This window comes from Eubalaena glacialis, chromosome 2 (genome assembly GCF_028564815.1).
Source record: "Eubalaena glacialis isolate mEubGla1 chromosome 2, mEubGla1.1.hap2.+ XY, whole genome shotgun sequence".
In the NCBI taxonomy this organism is placed as follows: domain Eukaryota; kingdom Metazoa; phylum Chordata; class Mammalia; order Artiodactyla; family Balaenidae; genus Eubalaena; species Eubalaena glacialis.
In genome coordinates this window covers 88,830,025-88,843,210 of record NC_083717.1, presented here as the reverse complement: position 1 = coordinate 88,843,210, position 13,186 = coordinate 88,830,025, and the positions used below count along the sequence as shown (strand labels likewise).

Here is a 13,186-nt window from a genome sequence, read left to right as displayed (position 1 = left end):
CTATACCCAGAGAAAATGTTCATCCTCATCTCCAAGACGTCAAGAGGAATTAGACTGAAAAGGCTTTGCTATTTCCCCTAATTTACCGCATTAAACTCATACCCCTTTTTGTCCTATCATATTTTCCATGACTTTCTACTCTTCTTCCAACCAAACAGAAACACTCTCAGGTTTAACCACTTCTTCAGGTCTTCCTTTTCTAATGAAGTTTCCGGTGTCACGTGAAACTTACAATAAACGAATTTGTATGCTTTTCTCTTGTCAATCTGTCTTTTGTTAGAGGGGTCTCTGTCAAGAACTTAGAAGGGTAGAGGAAACAGCTCTTTTTCTTCCCTTCTTCAGTAACCAGGTAAGAGGCTGTCAAGGTAGTCAAAAAAGAGGAAGTTTCTAGGCGGTGAGAAGGGTCACACTGTGTTGAGTAGTGATTAGCAAGGAGAGAAGAGTTAGTAGCAGGGGAGTAGTACTACTCTCAGAAGTCACCTCTCTCATCTCTGAAGTCTCCTCACATTTGCTACTTAGGCAGTGAATTGTTCCCATAGTATTTTTTTCTACTCCTTATCTGAGATGCTCATTGAAGACCACATTTATAAGGTACAACTTGATCACTATATGTGGATGGCTTGGTGCATTATATTTGGAAAGTTTTTAATTATTATTGAGTAATAAGTAAGCTTTGTTGAAGCCTTGTCTTTCTTTTTTTTAGTGTTTGTAATATACTTTGATTTGATTGGATTTTTTACTGACGTATAGTTAATTAACAATGTTGTGCTAGTTTCAGGTATACAGGAGAGTGATTCATTTTTATATATACATATATTAAGATTAAGTTTTATATATATTATATAATATATATATATTCTTTTTCAGATTCTTTTCCATTATAGGTTATTACAAGATGTTGAGTATAGTTCTCTGTGCTATACAGTAGTTGCTTTTTCATGTTCTTATTAGGTTTCATCTTCCCGCATTTTACTTTTTAAGATGCATTTTTTTTTAAACGGGAAACTTTTTTCTGATGATGTTAGTCTATGGACTATCATGGGTCTCTAAATTCAGAAATATATATTAGTAAATATTCCCTTCCTCATCCCTACATTCATGGGTAATCTCCTGCTAATTATTAGCATGGTGAAGTAAATTAAGGAAGCTATTATTGGGTGTATATGTTAATAGAGTGATAATTGGGTACCAGTGGGTAAGAATTAAGTAGGAAATGTCAAGGTGAGTTCAGAGACATTTCATTAAAGAAAAAAATAGGAAAATGCTGAGGAGCTTACAATCAATTGCTTATTTTACACCCAATGGCTTTTTAAAATTATGGTCACAAAAAGTGGATCAGCAGTAAAATGTACATTTGAGCTGATACAAATTGCCAGAAGAGAAATAAATATCGACACGTTTCACATTTGAGGTAGATTAGATAAATGTTTGATTTTTTTTTTTTTTTGTGGGAAAGATTAAACTTGTTTATTAATTCATGCAAACATTTTCCAACTTGGGAAGAGAGAGGGCAAAGCCAGTAGAAAAGGCCTTCTAAGAAATGAACTTGAATAAGAGGGAGATTTTAGGATTTACTCTTAACGGACTCCAGGGGGAAACAGAATAACAATTTACAGAAACATTCTCACCACATTTGAACAAAATACAATTTTATCTGTAATTTTCAAACTCATTTTCCACTTTAAAGGCGGTTAAAACTCGTATTCTTTTCCAGAGTTTAAAATGACGTCTGGTTTTTAAATATTTCCTTGTCCAGACAAGTTCCTACTTGCCTCGATAGGATCTGCGAGCTTACAGGAGAGCACACTCACTCTCAGTCCACCCCTTGCTCTATGAGATAAAAAAAATTTTTTTAAAAATTTTGCTTCTTTCCAAAAGAAATTGCCACTTTAATGCTGTTTTCTGTTCATCCGTCATTGCAAGAAACTCATTTACCGTGAAGCCCAAAGTCTCCTCAGCAACACGTCCTGTGAGACTACAGGAATGGAGGGTACCATCTATTTCGAACTACTTTTGTAGTTTCATCATCAATGTTCAGTGTAGAAATGTAAGCATAAAGAATTCCATAGATAGGATCAGCTTTTCCTTCATTCTTCAAAGCTTTTACCTTTAATTGTTCAACTGTATAGACATCAACTATTGTATTTAAATTTGTGGATTCTTTCAAATAACTGTCAATTTCATCATCCAGAGGATTCGTTTCTTTATTTTCTCTTATAAAATTCAATAGGATGTTAGCTTCTGGTGTATCTGGATTAGTTGTAATAATGGTTTTTGAGATTACAGTTGCTGTCATGCAGTTCCGAAACTTGTCAAAACTTATTCTTACATCTGAGGCAAATATTACTGTTTCTCGTGGCACCCAGCTCTGTGCAAGTAGAATAGATTCATTATCCCAACATATCATTGCAAAAGAAGACTGTCTCATCATAGAGTTTAACTTCACACCTCTGGCCTTTTCTTCGGTCTGAAGTTGTAAAGTATTTTGGCTCTCCAACCGACCTCACAGCTGCAAGGACATTAATAATTCTCCCATCAAGACTGTGTCCGTTTGCAACAATGTCACCCAATGAATAATAATCACAAGACTCTTTAACAGGTAAGTATATCAAAGAAAGTAGCTTCGCATCCACTTCATAACTGGAACAAACTTTTACCATTGAGTGATTCTCACTGAGCAATAGTTTATAATCGCTAGGAGTTGCAGGGCTGAACTTTTCTTCTCTTTCTAATTCCTTTCTTTGGATCAGGGGATTTTCAATTATCACACACTCGCCAACACGAAAGCCATCAGAAAGTGATCTGATGTAATCTTCCTTGCCCCACGATGTTGCATTTACAAAATGGGTTGTTGAATCACGAATGGTGAAACTGAAAGTGTACCTTTCTGATCCAATATTTTTTCTGTCTGGAAAGCCTTTGACATCTGTTTTTCCAATAACTATGCCGATTATTTTTAAATATTTAGTTAAAATATAGTACAAGGGCTTTCCTGGTGGCGCAGTGGTCAAGAATCCGCCCGCCAATGCAGTGGACATGGGCTCGATCCCCGGTCCGGGAAGATCCCACATGCCGCAGAGCAACCAAGTCCGTGCACCGCAACTACTGAGCCTGCGCTCTAGAGCCTGCGAGCCACAACTTCTGAAGTCCATGTGCCTAGAGCCCGTGCTCAGATTAGCCATATTTGGATGCAGGTCTGAAAGTGCAGTAAAGTTCTTTGATGCAATGGAGTTAGCCATTCTTTTACCTCAGGCGTCCGCGCCAGCTTCTCCCGGGAGCGCTCGCTTAGCCGCTCCTCGCACCTGGACAGCGGTCCACCACACACAGGCCCCACCTGGCCACTTCTCCACAGCGCGTTCAGCCCACAACCCCAAATGTTTGATTTTTGAACATTCATTTCAAACAACAAAATTGAAATAACCTAAAATTTTCATGAAAGCTGTGCTGACATTCTACATCAGTTATGCCATCATTTTGAAAATGGTCAAGATGGGAAGGGGAGGTAGGAAGATGGGATTCCACGTAAAATTCATCCAAAATATTTTTCTAAGAGGATTTGAACAACACACTTAGGATTTCAGGGATGCCCATTCTGCATATAACGTATCTATCTGCAAACGTGTTACGGCAAGCATCACTTGGCTGACACACCTGCCCACTGTCCTACCTACAGTGAGCTGTCTGAGATGTCGTGGGAGTTGCCTCTAACCAGGACCTGGTACCCAATGCCCTGACAACGCTGCCTTTTCAAAGCTTGAACTGCGACTCTTCACTTGGCTCCACAGGCCCAGGGCAACTTGAACACCTGGCAAGACAGTAAGTTGGCAGATTCCTGCCTCTGAAAGATATGCAATTTTCAAGTGAGAGTTGCATTTCTCAGTTTTACTTTTCTGTTTAGGGATAAGTTTGCTAATTTGTTCACTTATTCATTCACACATTTACATTTATCGACCAATATTTGTACAATTACGTTTTGTTTCCTCACTTGAATAAATAATTTTTTTCTCCGTGATGACTAAGGAACAAGCTGGTAAATGGTTGTTTGCTCTACAGTCATTTTGCCACAAGGTGGTGGTATAACTCTTTGAAGTTAAAAAAACAACTTGCAAAAAGTGTAATTTCAAGATTTATAAAAACAAAACTCATGAGAATGGCTTATTTTTGTTTCATAGTTTAATTTCTCTACAGCTTTAATAACTGTAGAAATTAGATTTCTATTGCAAATGAATTTTTCTTAAATGATATATAAATTATAAGAATTGAAATCACTCTGATAATGATAATGATATGCAGTTATCACAGCTAACATTATCTAAGGCCTTATTTTGTGCCAGGCACTGTGCGAGGTGTTTTATGTACAGTGAGTCAGTGCTCGCTGTCCTATCATTACTTAAATACAATCACTGCTACCCTCTTTGCAGATAAGAAGACCAACACTTATATTAACAGGGATTCTTATTTATCTGGTCTTTTAATACTGTGTCTTATGTTAGGTTTTATAGTTGAATTAGAGCTATGTTTCCTGAGTTAGCAGGACAGTAATCTCCAGGGGGTACATTTTTCCATAAATAATTTTTGCAGAGCCCTAACCTGAAGATTCTAATTCCGAATGTCTGGAATAGGGACCTAGTAAACTGTACTTTGAACAAATGTCCCTTATGATTCTTACTGTTAAACAAGTTTAAAAACTATTGATTGATAGTTGTCTTTGAGTTTCACTGCTCTGCTTAAAAGATGCTTAAAATCACCTATTCCCAGCACTGCATCCTTTACCTCAAGATTTTAAAATCAAGATTATAAAATTACAATAATGTTTCATTCAGGCTCTTCAATACTATTTTCACCCTAATTTTGAGGATTTGGGCAAGTGATGTATTATAAAGAGGTGAATGTTTTTGTATTTTATTGTAAAAAAAAAAGTGATATGTAAAGAAAGTATTTTGTGCTCTGTTACAGAAATATCCCAGTGAAATTCATACTACACAATGTAGTAAAAACAGATATAAAATGCTTTATCAGTTTAAAAGTACTGAAAATTCTAATTGGTATTTTAGGGATGCATATAAACTATTAACAATTCAAATATGATATGGCAATATTGAGTTAGTAAAATCTCTTATAACATAACTGATCCCAACTTTTTTAAAAGCATGTAATATTTTGCCTCACCAGCTTTACACTGCTGAAGTTTAAAAATGAACAAAGTACTGAAATCCAGTGACAACAGCTAGCAGAACATTTTCCTTTAAATCCAAAGTATTTATAGTGCTCTGTGTATTTAGATCTCTCTTCTCCTAGATATTAGGTATCCATATTAGGTATGAGTATTTTCATTTTTGCATTTTTTCAGAACAATTTAATTGTTTGCTCTACAGTCATTTTACCACAATGTGGTGGTATAAGCTTCTGTCTTAGATTCCTTGACACTCCCAAAACCTTCTAACTGGATTAAAATTGCTTAGAGAAAAATATCCCATTACCTTTGTAACTATTTTAACAAACTTTAAGAGGTTTAATTAATTATTATGTGTTGCCAATGCACCTATAATTTATACCAATTTGACAAGTGATATTTTCTTAAAATGATAAAGAAAACCTAATGTTTTAAAACTCTTGTGTACTATACCAAGAGATGACACTAATCACCAGAAAAACTTCATCTAATTCTGGAACTAGCCAACATTAATGGAGATACTAAAATGGGAGTAGTAGGATGAGGTCTCTGAATGTTTTTCCTTGCCTTGAACTTTACTTTTAGAACTTGGTAGTTTATCTATTTCATGTTTATTCTAAAACTGGATTTTTCAAAATTAATTTTTTCATTTTTCTTGTATTACTGGTAGCAGCCTTAATCCTAAGTGCCCCGTACTGAAACATTTATATAAGTTACTGTGGTAGATATTTGAGTGTACCTTTCAGATGTGGTCTGCAGACAGCCTCTAGCTATCAGCTCCTTCTGTCTCAGCTGCAGAGAACCACCTATGTGGAGGTTAGGCCCTTCCCAGGGCAGCCCACTTCTACTGACTGAGCAAAGTGGCAGTATAAAGACCTGGCCATTTGGGCTCTATGCAGAATTTTTTTTATTGAGATATAAATGACATATAACATTGTATTAGATTTAGTCATACAGTATAATTATCTGATACATGTTTATATTGCGAAATGATTACCATGAGTTTAGTTAACATCCATTACAGCACATAATAACAATTTTTTTCCTTGTGACGAGAACTTTTAAGATCTACTCTCTTAGCAACTTTTAAATATACAACACTGTATTGTTAACTGTAGTCACCATGCTGTATATTACATTCCCAGGACTTATTTATCTTACAACTGGAAGTTTGTACCTTTGCACCACCTTGACTCATTTCTCCCATTTTCCCACACACCCCCCTACCCCACACACACACCTGCTTCTGGTAATCACAAATCTGTTCTCTGTATCCATGAGTTTGTTTTTTTAAATTTTAACTTAGTTTTTAAGATTCCACATATAAGTGACATTATAAGTATTTGTCTTTCTCTGACTGTCTTATTTCACTTACCCTCCATATCCATCCATGTTGCCACAGATGGCAGGATTTCCTTCATTTTTATGGCTGAATAATATCTCGTTGTGTATATACACTATATTTTCTTTATCCATTCATTCATCCATGGACACTTAGTTTGTTTCCATGTCTTGGCTATTGGAAATAATGCTGCAATCTATATGGGGATGCAGGTATCTTTTGGAGACAGTGATTCTGTTTCTGTTAGATAAGTACCCAGAAATGGAATTGCTAGACCATATGGCAGTTCTAATTTTTATTTTTTGAGGAGCCTCCATACTGTTTTCCACAGTGGCTGCACCAATTTACATTCCCACCAACAGTGTACAAGGTTTCCCTTTGCTCTACATCCTTGCCAACACTTGTTATTTCTTGTCTTTTTGATAATAGCCATTCTAACATGCATGAAGCGATACCTAATTATGGTTTTGATTTGCATTTCCCTGATGATTAGTGATGTTGAGAATCTTTTCATGTGCCTGTTGGCTTTCCGTATGTCTTCTTTGGAAAAATCTCTATTCAGATATTCTACCCATTTTTAAACTAGATTGTTTCTTGCTTCTTTTTTCTGCTGAGTTGTATGAGTTTAAATACTTTTTAGATATTTACCCCTTATCGGATACATAATTTGCAAATATTTTCTCCCATTCCATAGGTTGCCTTTTCATTTTGTTGATGGTTTCCTTTGCTGTGCAGAAGTCTTTTAGTTTGATATAGTCCTACTTGTTTATTTTTGCTTTTTTGCCTTTCTGTTTAGTGTCAAATCCAAAAAGTCATTGCCACAACTGATGTCAAGGAGCTTACCTACTATGTTTTCTTCTAGGAGTTTTAAGGTTTCAGGTCTTCTGTTCAAGTCTTTAATCTATTTTGTGTTAATTTTTGTGTATGGTGTAAGATAGGGCTTTATTCTCTTGCATGTGGCTGTCTAGTTTTACCAACACAATTTATTGAAGAGATTATCCATTCTCCATTGTATATTCTTGTCTCCTTTGTTGTAAAATAATTGACCATACATAGGAGAGGTTACTTTTGGGCTTTTGATTCTGTTCCATTGACCTATGTTTCCATTTTTGTGCCAGTACCATACTGTTTCAATTACTGTAGCTTTGTAATACGGTTTGAAAACAAGAAGCATGTTGCCTCCAGCTTTGTTCTTCTTTCTTAAGATTGCTTTGGCTATTCCAGGTCTTTTGTGGTTTTATATAAATTTTAGGATTATTTATTCTAGTTCTGTGAAAAATGCCATTGGTATTTTGATAGGAATTGCATTGAATCTGTAGATTGATTTGGATAGTATGGACATTTTAATATCAATTCTTCCAATCCATGAACCTGGAATATTTTTCCATTTGTTTGTGTCTTCTATCTCTTTCATCAGTGTTTTATAGGTTTCAGTGTACAGATCTTTCACCTCATTGGTTAAGTTTATTCCTAGCTATTTTATTCATTTTGATGTAATTGTCAATGGATTGTTTTCTTAATTTCTCTTCATAATAACTTGTTATTAGCATATAAAAATGCAACTGATTTTTATGTATTGATTTGGTATCCTGCAACTTACTGAATTCATTGATTAGTTCTAACTTTTTTTGGTGGAATCTTTAAGGTTTTCTATATATAATGTCATGTCATCTGCAAATAGAACCAGTTTTACTTCTTCATTCCTTCCTTCCAAGCTTATACTGAATAAATGTGACAAGAGTGGGCATCCTTGTCTTATTCCTGATCTTAGAGAAAAAACTTTATGTTTTTCGCTGTTGAATATGATATTAGCTGCAGGCTTGTCACATATGGCCTTCACTACGTTAACGTATGTTCCCTCTATACCCACCTTTTTGAGAGTTTTTTCATAAATAAATGTTGAATTTTGTCAAATACTTTTTCTGCATCTATTAAAATGATCATATGATTCTTATCCTTCATTTTGTTAATGTGGTTTATAACATTAATTTGCAGATAGTGAACCATCCTTGAATCCCTGGAATAAATCCCACTTGATCATGGTGTATGGTCTTTTTAATGTATTGTTGACTTAGTTTGCTAATATTTTGTTCAGAATTTTTGCATCCATCTTCATCAGGGATATTGGCCTGTAAATTTCTTTCCTTGTAGTGTCCTTGTCTGGTTTTGGTATCAGGGTAATGGTGGTATCATAGAATGAGTTTGGAAGTGTTGCCTCCTGTTCTCTTTTTTGGAAGAGTTTGAAAAAGATTGGTATTAATTTTTCTTTAAATGTTTGGTAGAATTCACCAGTGAAGCCACCTGGGTGAGGACTTCTGTTTATTGGTAGGTTTGATTATTATTATTATTTTTTAATGTTGTGGCTGACTTGGTTTTTTCCCCTACCTGTTTTTTTGGGTTTTTTTGTTTTAATTTATTTATTTTTTATTTTTGGCTGTGTTGGGTCTTCATTTCTGTGCGAGGGCTTTCTCCAGTTGTGGCAAGCAGGGGCCACTCTTCATCGCGGTGCATGGGCCTTTCACTGTCGCGGCCTCTCTTGTTGCGGGGCACAGGCTCCAGACGCGCAGGCTCAGTAGTTGTGACTCACGGGCTTAGTTGCTCCGCGGCATGTGGGATCTTCCCAGACCAGGGCTCGAACCCGTGTCCCCTGCATTGGCAGGCAGATTCTCAACCACTGCGCCACCAGGGAAGCCCAGGTTTGATTATTGATTCAATCTCCTTACTAATAATTGGTCTGTTCAGATTTTCTGTTAATTCATGATTCAGTCTTGGTACGTTCTATGTTTCTAGGAATTTATCCATTTCTTGTAGATAGTCCAATTTGTTAGCATATAATTTTCATAGTAGTCTCTTATGATCCTTTGTATTTCTGAGGTATCAATTGTAACATCTCCTCTTTCATTTCTGATTTTACTTATTTGAGTCCTCTCTCTTCTTTTCTTAATGAGTCTGGCTAATGATCTATTTTGTTTATCTTATCAAAGAACCAGCTCTCAGTTTCACTGATCTTTTCTGTTGTCTTTTTAGTCTCGATTTCATTTATTTCTACTCTGACCTTCATTACTTTCTTCCTTCTACTAACTTTTGTCTTAGTTTCTCCTTTTTCTAGTTCCTTGAGATACAAAGTTAGGTTGTTTGATTTTTTTTTTTCTTCATGTAGGGGTTTATCCTTATGAATTTCCCTCTTAAAACTGCTACTACTGTATCCAATAAGTTTTGGTATATTGTATTTCCATTTTCATTTGTCTCAAGAGTTTTTAAAATTTCTTTTCAACCCACTGGTTGTTCAGTAGCATGATATTTAATCTCCACATATTTGTGAATTTTCCAGTTTTCTTCTTGTAATTGATTACTAGTTTCACACCACTGTTGTTGGAAAAGATACTTGATATGATTTCAATCGTCTTAAATTTAAGATGTGTTTTATGGTCCAATACATGATCTATACTGGAGAATGTTCCATATGTAAATGAGAAGTATGTGTATTCTATTGCTTTTGAATGGAATGTTGTGTAAATGTATGTTAAGTCCATCTGGTCCAACATATTATTTAAGTCTAATGTTTCCTTGTTGATTTTCTGTTTGATATTCTATATCTATCCATTGACGAAAGTGGGGTGTTGAAGTCCCTTACTATTACTGTTATTGCTGTCTTTTTTTCCCTTTTGTGTCATTAATATTATATATTTAGGTGCTCCTTTTTGGGGTGCATAAATATTTACAAATGTTACATTCTCTTGTTGGATTGACTGCTTTAAAATTATATAATGACCTTCTTTGTCTCTTATTACAATCTTTGTCTTAAAGTCTATCTTGTATTATATATTACCTCAGCTTTCTTTTGGTTTCCATTTGCATGGAATGCCTTTTTCCATCCCTTCACTTTCAGTCTGTGTGTATCCTTAAAACTGAAGTGACTCTCTCACTTAAGGCAGAATATATAAATTGGGTCCTGTCCATAGACCTTTTATAACTCCCAATGAGGTCCATTTATCGTGGAATAATATATTTAATGATATAAATGCAATTCATCATTAGCATTACAATGAAGAATAAGAAATATCAAAACAATTCCTATATTTATTTGGCTATTGTTATTCAAGGAAGTGATTTTTTAAAAAGAAAAGTCTGATCAAATAACTTATTGTTAAACTCTAGAAGGAAACAAGTGAAGAAATCACTTCTCCATTCACGTTCTCTCCTTTGCTCACTGTGCTCCGGCCACACTGCCTTTCTTGCAAGCTTTCTAACACGCTGGAGACACTATCCTTGAACCTTTGTTCTGGAGGTTTCTTCTGTGGGTCTAGATGTGGTCAATCCAGGTTGCATCACAGCCCCTGAATGAATTTTGTAAGAATTTCTATCCCTCTCACTGTCTTTGTATCTCTCTTTTATCTTCTAATTTATTTTTATAATGGGGTATAGCTGATTTTCAATGCTGTGTTTCTTCCTCCTGTACATCCACTTGATTCACTTACAGAGAGACATTAATCAGTTCCTATTCAGATTCTTACCAGTCTTCTATATTCTCTTCCGGTGACGAGAGTGTGCTGACTAAAGTGCTTTGAGCTGTAGAGTAGGTCTTGTCAATTACCTATTTGGTCTATGGAATGGTATCTATGCTAATTTCAACCTCCTGTTTTATGCCTCACACCACCCCAGCTTTCCCCTTTAGCAGCCATAAGTGTGTTTTCTAAATGTGTGACGCTGTTTCTGTTTTGTCATTTAGTTCATGTGTAGCCATTTTTAGATTTCACCTATAAGTGAAATCTTATGATAAGTCTCTTTTACTGTCTGACTTATGTCACTGAGAATGATCATACCTAAGTCTACCCGAGTTGCTGTAACTGGCCTTCTTTCATTCATGTCATGGCTGAGTAATATTCCATTTTACCTAAGTACCAAATCTTCTTAATCCATTTTTTCCTTCCAAGGTCATTTACATTGTATGCCAGTCGAGGCTCTTGTAAACAGAGCAGCCCTTAACTTTGGGGTGCCTGTGTCTTGTTGATTTGTAGTTTTCCCAATTTATACGCCCATGAGTGGAAGTGCCCTATGCTCTCTAGCTGTGTTTTTTAGATGTTTTGGGAAACACCATACACTTCTCCAGAGTGGCCATTGGCAATTTCAATCCCACCCATCAGCGTAACAAGGCACCCACTTCTCCCTGGCCTGTCCTGCATTTCTGGTTTTTACGCTTTTTTAGGATGGCCCTTTTGACTGCGGGGAAGTGAGACTTCTTTGTAGTGTTGATTTGCATTTCCCGCTTGCTTGGTTGGCCAAAAAGGGCGTATGCGTTTTTCCTGAATATATTCAGGAAAAAACGCATACGCCCTTTTTGGCCAAGGGCATCATTGTCGACGTTTGGCCGCTTTTCATGTGCTTCAAAGGCGAGTCGAATCTACCTCCTGAAATCTGTTTCCTGCAATTCTGCCTTACTTTCAAATCCTCTTCGTTGCCTTCCCTCAATATATTTGTGGACGAGAGTTATCATTTATAAGTCGGCAGGTTTGTGAATTGCAGGTCCCCTGAGCTACATTTTTCAACTCGCTTCTTTGGGAGCTGGCCGCAAAACCGCAGGATTGCTTCAGGCCCTTATCTGGTTCCGGGGGGGCAGGCTGAGCCTGTGGTTAATTCTTCTTCCTGATGGGAAATTAGAGTGACCTGTGCCTGTCCCAACACCTAGAGCTAGTCTCTCATTGTTTCCCCCTCTTCCCATTCATCCTCAGGACAAATTGCAACCTGTACGAAAGAGGAGGTTAAAGGTGCTGATTCTCCAAGTGGTGAGATTGTTACTAAAGCGGCTGGAATGGCGAACCCGAGCACCAGGAGATGAGAAATGAGGTGCGTTTTAGAAACCTTTCCCGATCACACGGTGTACCATCCTCTGGGTTTCCCATGCATGTTTTCGCTGTAGGAAGATTCCCTTGAACCTGGAGATTTGGGACCCATGGAATGGGTACCACGTAGTACTACTTTAAAGGGTCTGCATTTGCTCACCCAACCTCACCAATCCTCTCAGCCCCAAGAGTGTCCACCCTTATGTCACATCCAGCTGTGGGTCTACATATTGTCAGTCCAGGTTGCATCACAGCCCCTGAACGAATTTTGTAAGAATTTCTCTCTCTTTCACTATCTTTGTTTTTTTTTGTAATTTATTTTTATAAAGGAGTTTAGCTGATTTTCACTACTGTGTTTATGCCGCTTTACGCCCACTTGATTCACTTACAGGGAGATATCAATACATAGGTTTTAAGATTCTTACTTGTCAGATATATTCTTGTGCGGCAAATATGGGGTGTTGAGTCTAGTTCACTGAGCAAGGAGTAGGTCTTGTCTGTTACATATTTGGTTTATGGAACGGTATCTGTGCTAATTTCAAACCCTTGTTTTATGCATCACCCCACCTGACCTTTCCCGTTAAGCAGCCATAGTGTGTTTTCTAAACGTGTGACTCTGTTCTGTTTTGTAATTCAGTTCATGTGTAGCGATTTTTACATTGCCTCTATAAGTGATATCTTACGATAAGTGTCTTTTTCTGTGTGACTTATTTCACTTAGCGTCATCGTACCTAAATCCACTCATCATGCTGCTACTAGCCTTATGACATTGATTTCATGGCTGAGTGATATTCCATTGTACATAAGTACCACAACTTCTTTATCAATTTT

General features: G+C 36.5%; 1 pseudogene; it reads right to left on the bottom strand.

Moving 5' to 3' along the window:
• Positions 1–1,631: 1,631 nt before the first annotated feature.
• On the bottom strand, positions 1,632–3,323 carry LOC133085189 (meiosis-specific with OB domain-containing protein-like; annotated as a pseudogene).
• Between the last annotated feature and the right edge of the window lie 9,863 nt (positions 3,324–13,186).